This window comes from Triticum aestivum, chromosome 4A (genome assembly GCF_018294505.1).
Source record: "Triticum aestivum cultivar Chinese Spring chromosome 4A, IWGSC CS RefSeq v2.1, whole genome shotgun sequence".
NCBI lineage: Eukaryota > Viridiplantae > Streptophyta > Magnoliopsida > Poales > Poaceae > Triticum > Triticum aestivum.
In genome coordinates, this window is record NC_057803.1 from 158,649,121 (window position 1) to 158,657,300 (window position 8,180).

Consider the following 8,180-nt stretch of genomic DNA (forward strand, 5'->3'; position numbering starts at 1 on the left):
TCCCATTAAAGATCTTTTGACTTACACCTCTTTCATCAAAGTGATGATTGATTTGGCGCCATAGGGGGCTAGGGTTTGTTTGGGAACATAGTAATTCAAAAAAATTCCTATGATCACGCAAGATCTATCTAGGATAAGCATAGAAACGAGACGGGGGAGTGTGTCCACATACCCTCATAGACGGAAAGTGGGTGTGTTATGCAACACGGTTGATGTAGTCGAACGTCTTCAAGATCCAACCGATCCAAGTACCGAACGTATGGCACCTCCGTGTTTAGCACACGTTCAGCACGATGACGTCCCTCGGGCTCTTGATCTAGTAGAGGGTCGAGGGAGAGTTCCATTAGAACGACGATGTGGTGATGGTGTTGGTGATGTGATCCGCGCAGGGCTTCGCCTAAGCACTACGACAATATGACCGAGGTGGTAAAACTGTGGAAGGGGCACCGCAGATGGCTAAGACAAATATTGGTGTGTCTTTGGGGTGCCCGCGCCCCCGTATATAAAGGAGGCGAGGAGGAGGCCGACCCCTGATACGTCTCCATCGTATCTACTTTTCCAAACACTTTTGCCCTTGTTTTGGACTCTAACTTGCATGATTTGAATGAAACTAACCCGGACTGACGCTGTTTTCAGCAGAATTGCCATGGTGTTATTTTTGTGTAGAAATAAAAGTTCTCGGAATGACCTAAAAATCAACAGAGATTATTTTTGGAATATATAAAAAATACTGGAAGAAGATTCCACGTTAGGGGGCCCACACCCTGTCCACGAGGGTGGGGGCGCGCCCTACCCCCCATGGTGCGCCCCCTTCCTCGTGGGCCCCTAGACGCTCCACCGACCTCAACTCCAACTCCATATGTTCGTGTTTGGGGAGGAAAAAATCAGAGAGAAGGATTCATCGTGTTTTCTGATACGGAGCCGCCGCCAAGCCCTAAACTCTCTCGGGAGGGCTGATCTGGAGTCCGTTCGGGGCTCCGGAGAGGGGAATCCGTCGCCATTGTCATCATCAACCTTCCTCCATCACCAATTTCATGATGCTCACCACCGCGCGTGAGTAATTCCATCGTAGGCTTGCTGGACGGTGATGGGTTGGATGAGATTTATCATGTAATCGAGTTAGTTTGTTAGGATTTGATCCCTAGTATCCACTATATTCTGAGATTGAAGTTGCTATGACTTTGCTATGCTTAATGCTTGTCACTAGGGCCCGAGTGCCATGATTTCATATCTGAACCTATTATGTTTTCGTGAATATATGTGAGTTCTTGATCCTATCTTGCAAGTATATAGTCACCTATTATGTGTTATGATACGTTAACCCCGAAGTGACAATAATCGGGATACTTACCGGTGATGACCGTAGTTTGAGGAGTTCATGTATTCACTAAGTGTTAATGCTTTGGTCTGGTACTCTATTAAAAGGAGGCCTTAATACCCCTTAGTTTCCAATAGGACCCCGCTGCCACGGGAGGGTAGGACAAAAGATGTCATGCAAGTGCTGTTCCATAAGCATGTATGACTATTTTCGGAATACATGCCTACATTACATTGATGAATTGGAGCTAGTTCTGTGTCACCCTATGTTATAACTGTTGCATGATCGATCGCATCCGACATAATTCTCCATCACCGATCCATTGCCTACCTTATTTTCATATATTGTTCTTCACTTATTTACTTTTCCGCTGCTACTGTTACAATCACTACAAAACCCAAAAATATTACTTTTGCTACCGTCACTACTACTATCATATTACTTTTCTACTAAATACCTTGGTGCAGATATTAAGTTTCCAGGTGTGGTTGAATTGACAACTCAGCTACTAATACTTGAGAATATTCTTCGGCTCCCCTTGTGTCAAATCAATAAATTTGGGTTGAATACTCTACCCTTGAAAACTGTTGCGATCCCCCATACTTGTGGCTTATCAAGACCATTTTCTGGCGCCGTTGCCTGGGAGCATAGCTCTATTATTTGAGTCACTTGGGATTTATATCTGCTGGTCACTATGAGGAACTTGAAAGACGAAAGAACTAAGATTTTTCCCACAACTACGAGGGGAGGTAAGGAACTGCTATCTAGCTCTGCACTTGATTCACCTTCTGTTATGAGTAAACTTGCAACACCTACTGCTGTCATTGATTCCGATAGGTTGCATGTTATTGATGATGCCACTTATGCTTTGCATGATACTTATGATGAAACTACTTCTATGCTTGATACTACTGTGCCACTAGGTGAATTTCTTGATGAACAACTTGCTAGGGCTAGAGAGAATGAAATTATTGAAACTGATAATATTGATGAAAGTGATGATGAAGATTCTCCCCCTAGATATGAATTTCCTGTTATGCCTAAGGGTTATGTTATGGATGAAGAAACTGCTAGAGACTTTCTTGCCTGCAATGATAGAAGTGATCTTAAGAAAGTATTAGCTAAGCTGAAAGAAAAATCTCTGAATGCTAGAATGAAATATGATCCTGCTTATGCTACTTCACCTATCTTTATTAGTGATAAGGATTATGATTTCTCAGTTAATCCTGATATAATTACTTTGGTTGAATCTGATCCTTTCTATGGCTATGAATCTGAAACTGTTGTGGCACATCTTACTAAATTAAATAATATGGCTACCCTACTCACTAATGATGAGAAAACTCGCTACTATTATATCCTTAAATTATTTCCGTCCTCATTAAAGGGTGATGCTAAGATATGGTTTAATTCTCTTGATCCTAGTTGTGTACGTAGTCCCCAAGATATGATTTACTACTTCTCCACTAAATATTTCCCCGCTCATAAGAAACAAGCCGCTTTAAGGGAAATATATAATTTTGTGCAAATTGAAGAAGAGAGTCTCCCACAAGCTTGGGGGAGGCTTCTCCAATTACTTAATGTTTTGCCTGATCATCCTCTCAAGAAAAATGAAATACTTGATATCTTTTATAATGGACTAACCAATGCTTCCAAAGATTACCTGGATAGTTGTGCTGGTTGTGTTTTCAGGGAAAGAACTATTGATCAAGCTGAATTGCTATTGAATAATATGTTGACCAATGAAAATAATTGGACACTTCCTGAACCAACTCCTAAGCCAACTCCGAAGAAAAGGGTTATTCTATTTCTTAGTCCTAAAGATATGCAGGAAGCAAAGAAATCTATGAAAGAAAAAGGTATAAAAGCAGAAGATGTTAAGAATTTACCTCCTATTGAAGAAATACATGATCTTAATTCATCACCTATTGAAGAAACACACTGTCTCGATAACCCTACACAGGTAGTAAAGGTAAACTCTCTCTATAGATATGATAAAGCTGAAATCCCTCCTGCTAAGTTTGCTAGCCAATGTTTGGATGAATTTGATAATTTTATTGTTAAACAAGAAAATTTCAATGCTTATGTTGGTAGACAAATGAAACACAATGCTTATATGATTGAACACTTGAGTGATTATATGGCTAGTGTTAAAGGTGAACTTAAACTTATTAGTAAACATGCTTCTATGGTTATCACTCAAGTAGAACAAGTACTTAAAGCTCAGAATGATTTGCTCAATGAATTAAACAATAAGAATGATAATGTTGTTAGAGTTATGACCAGAGGTGGTAAAATAACTCAGGATCCTTTGTATCATGAGGGCCACACTAAGAGAATTGAGCAAGATTCTCAGAGAACTACTATAGATGCACCTAGTCCTTCTAAAAGGAAGAGAAAGAAAAATGATAGGACTTTGCATGCTTCTTGTGAACCTGTTGTAGACACACCTAAGAATCCTAATGATATTTCTATCTCTGATGCTGAAACACAATCTGATAATGAACATGAACCTAGTGATAATCTTAATGATGATAATCATGTTGATGCTCAACCTAGCAATGATAATGATGTAGAGATTGAACCTACTGTTGATCTTGATAACCCACAATCAAAGAATCAACGTTATGATAAGAGAGACATTGTTGCTAGGAAGCACGGTAAAGAAAGAGAACCATGGGTTCAGAAACCCATGCCTTTTCCTCCTAAACCATCCAAGAAAAAGGATTATGAGGATTTTGAGTGATTTGTTGAAATGATTAAACCTATCTTTTTGCGTATGCGTTTGACCGATATGCTTAAAATGAATCCTTATGCTAAGTATATGAAGGATATTGTTACAAATAAGAGAAAGATACCAGAACCCGAAATTTCCACCATGCTTGTTAATTATACTTTTAAGGGTGGAATACCAAAGAAACTTGGAGATCCAGGAGTACCAACTATACCATGCTCCATTAAAAGAAATTATGTTAAAACTGCTTTATGTGATCTTGGAGCCGGTGTTAGTGTTATGCCTCTCTCTTTATATCATAGACTTGATTTGAATAAGTTGACACCTACTAAAAATATCTATGCAAATGGCTAATAAATGAACTGCTATACCTGTCGGTATTTGTGAGGATGTGCCTGTTGTGGTTGCAAACATTACTATTTTAACGGACTTTGTTATTCTTGATATTCCCGAGGAAGATAGTATGTCTATTATTGCTGGAAGACCCTTTTTGAATGTTGTAGAGGCTGTTATAGATTGCACCAAAGGCAATGCCACTTTTCATGTTAATGGTAATGAGCATACGGTACACTTTCCGAGGAAACAACCTCAAGTCCACAGTATCAATTCTTTTGGAAAACTTTCAACAATCACTATTGGAGGTTTTGAATTCCCTCTTCCTACTATCGAGAAGAAATATGGTATTCTTATTGTTCGGGACATGCATATCCCCGTTGAGGTAACATAGTGTTATTTGAAATTTCTCTGGTTCCTTGTTATTCGGAATGAGTTTGTTAAGAAGACTTGATCAACCTTGTTAATGGATTCCTTTTGATGAGCATGAGATGGATGAAGTTAGAAGGCACAACCTTGTGTACCCTCCTTTTACTTTCTGTTATTTATATTAAATAAAGCAAAAAATAGTAATTTCTGTCAGTTTTCTGAATTATCCGTGCAATAAAAAATACCTCGAAAATAAAACTCCTCCAAATGCCTTGAAAATTTAATATGATTTTTTCTGGAATATTTGAGAATATCTGGCACTGAGAACACATCAGGGGGGAACCAGCACCTGGCAACGAGGGTCCAGGGCACGTCCTACCCCCCTGGGCGCGCCCCCTGCCTCGTGGGCCCCTGGTGGCCCCCTCCACTTATTCCAGCCACCACACACTCCTTCCTCCCCAAAAATCACCAACCAGCTCAAGCACGAGTTCTAGCTCATCTTGCTGCCATTTTCTATCTCCTAGCTCAAAGCTCCATTCACAAAACTGCTTTGGGGATTGTTCTTTGGTATATGACTCCTCCAATGGTCCAATTAGTTTTTGTTCTAGTGCTTTATTTATTGCAAATTTTTGCTGCTTAGATGACACTGTTCTTGAGCTTGCATGTCAAATTTATGTGGTCAAAAGTAGTTTTAATGCATGATATAGTCTCTAGGCACTTGTGGGAGTAGTTGCTATCAATTTTGTTGAGTTTGGTTCAGTTTTATTTTGAAGTTACTAAAAATTTCAGAAATTTTTCAGAGGAGGAAATATGTTTAGGAAAATGTACCGAGGTGGTTCTTCAAGGAAGCAAGGACCCAGGCCCGCAATGCATGAGCCGGACAATGAACCACCGAGGGACGCTCAAGTGCGGCCTTGTGAATGGCCGTCAGAAGATTTCATGGTCCAAGCAGGAATCAAGGAGCAATTTGACGCATATGTGCGTAATGCCGATCTTGAGAGCATCATGGCACATAAGTGCCGTCAGTACCACTACCTCACTGATTCCTTTGTGAGAAGGTTTGAATTTTCATCATCACACAATTCTCAAACTGTCCTATTTGATCTTTATTATAAATCATATACCATGGACTTAGAAGATTTTAACACTGCTTGTAAACTCCAACAGTGGGGTAATGTTAGTGAACCTCGCAAATCTGAATATAGAGACTTTCTTGCTAGTATAACTGTGGGGGAATCTAGGGAAATCACGCAAGCTACCATAGGGAGCATTCATTTTCCTGCTATACATAATTTTGCTCTCTTTATAGGTAGATGCATAAATGGTAAGGATGAGGCATGTCACATGTGTGTGCCAGATCTTAGTGTTCTCAAGAGTGATGTATTAGGAGATAGACAATATAACTTGGGGCCATTGTTGCACGCAGGTTGCATAATAACAAAATTAATGGAGATTTCTTTGGTGGAATTTACGCAACCCGTTTAGCTGATTTTCTTGAGATACACATATGTGGAGATGATATTGAGTTGCCTCTTACTTATTTAGATTATAATGCCATGGTTCGTCATCAGTTTGTTGAGAGGAACAATCAGTTCCTGCAGTACCAACTAATCTCTGACAGACGACGCACCTATCATGTCGCTCTCCCTGCTCCTGCCTTCTTTGACATTCAGGCAAAAGGGAGATATGTTATAACCAGGGAGGAGGCGACCGAGTACGAGAGGAGGATGGAGGCAGCTCGCCTCCAAGCTGCAGCTCGTCAGGCAATAGCTGATGCATCTCAGTACGACCCCAGCTTCAACTTCAGATATCCACCAGGCCATCCATGGGCATAGACTAACTTAGGCTAAAAGCCTAAGCTTGGGGGAGTACGTATTTCTCACCGACATTACATTCATGTTCACACACTCATGCTAGTTGTCGGTGCTCATACTTTTTCTTTGTAATATCCATGCTAGTTTATTTCCCTTTTTATGCTTTCTTCTTGTGTGTTTGATAAACCTTAAGAAAAACCAAAAAAAATTAGTTGTAGCTTTTAGTTAGTTTACATTCCATGCCTATAGTAGTAATGATTAAAAACAAAACCCAAAAATATTTCTCATTCTTCTTTTGCTTGTTGGGAGCTTTCCCATGTAAATAGTTTTGTTTCTTTTCTTTGGGGGTCGAGAGGAGAAGACCATAATGAAAATGTTGAGTGGCTCTCTTATGCATTATTGTTGATCTAACAAAGAGCCCATATTACCTTGTCTTCTCTCTTGAATTGAATGCTTGAAGATAACAGCTTAGTCTAATGCACTTCCATTATTATTATTATCCACACTATTCGGTCGTGCAAGTGAAAGGCAATAATGATGATTATATGATGAACTTATTGAGATGAGGAAAGCTGGTATGAACTCGGCCTCTCTTGTTTTTGTAAATATGATTAGTTCATCGTTCCTGATTCAGCCTATCATGAAAGCAACATGTTTGCAATGACAATTAGAGATTATAGTTGCTTATGCCATGCTTAATTAGCTAGGAGCTTATAATGGTTTACCTTGCATGCCAACATGCTATTAAAATGGTTGTGATGTGGTATGATAGGGTGGTATCATCTTTTGAATGATTCGAGTGGCTTGACTTGGCACATGTTCATGCATGTAGTTGAAACAAAATCAACATAGCCTCTATGATATTTATGTTCATGGTGCATTATATCCTACTCATGATTGCATTCGATGTTGATTAATTTTAATGCATGTTCATGACTATTGTCGCTTTCTAGCTGGTCGATTCCCAGTCTTTTTCTAGCCTTCACTTGTACTAAGCGGGAATACTTCTTGTGCATCCAATTCCATAAACCCCAAAGTTGTTCCATATGAGTCCACCATACCTACCTTTATACGGTATCTACCTACCGTTCCAAGTAAATTTGTATGTGCCAAACTCTAAACCTTCGAATAAACATTCTATTTTGTATGCTCGAATAGCTCATGTATCAACTAGGGTTGTCTATATCTTCCATGCTAGGCGGGTTATTCTCAAGAGGGGTGGACTCCGCTCCTCACTCGCGAGAAAATGGCTGGTCACCGGGATACCCAGTCCCATGCTTTATGCAAATCAAACCAAAATAACTGCAAAAAAAACTCCCCCGGGACTCTTGTTAGTTGGAGGCACTCGTTGTTTCGAGAAAGCAATGGATTGATGCTTGTTGGTGGAGGGGGAGTATAAACTTTACCATTCTGTTTGGGAACCGCCTATAATGTGTGTAGCATGGAAGATATTGAGATCTCTGATACGTTTCCAACGTATCTATAATTTTTGATTGCTCCATGCTATATTATCTACTATTTTGGATATTATTGGACTTTATTATCCACTTTTATATTATTTTTGGGACTAACCTATTAACCGGAGGCCTAGACCAGAATTGCTGTTTTTTTT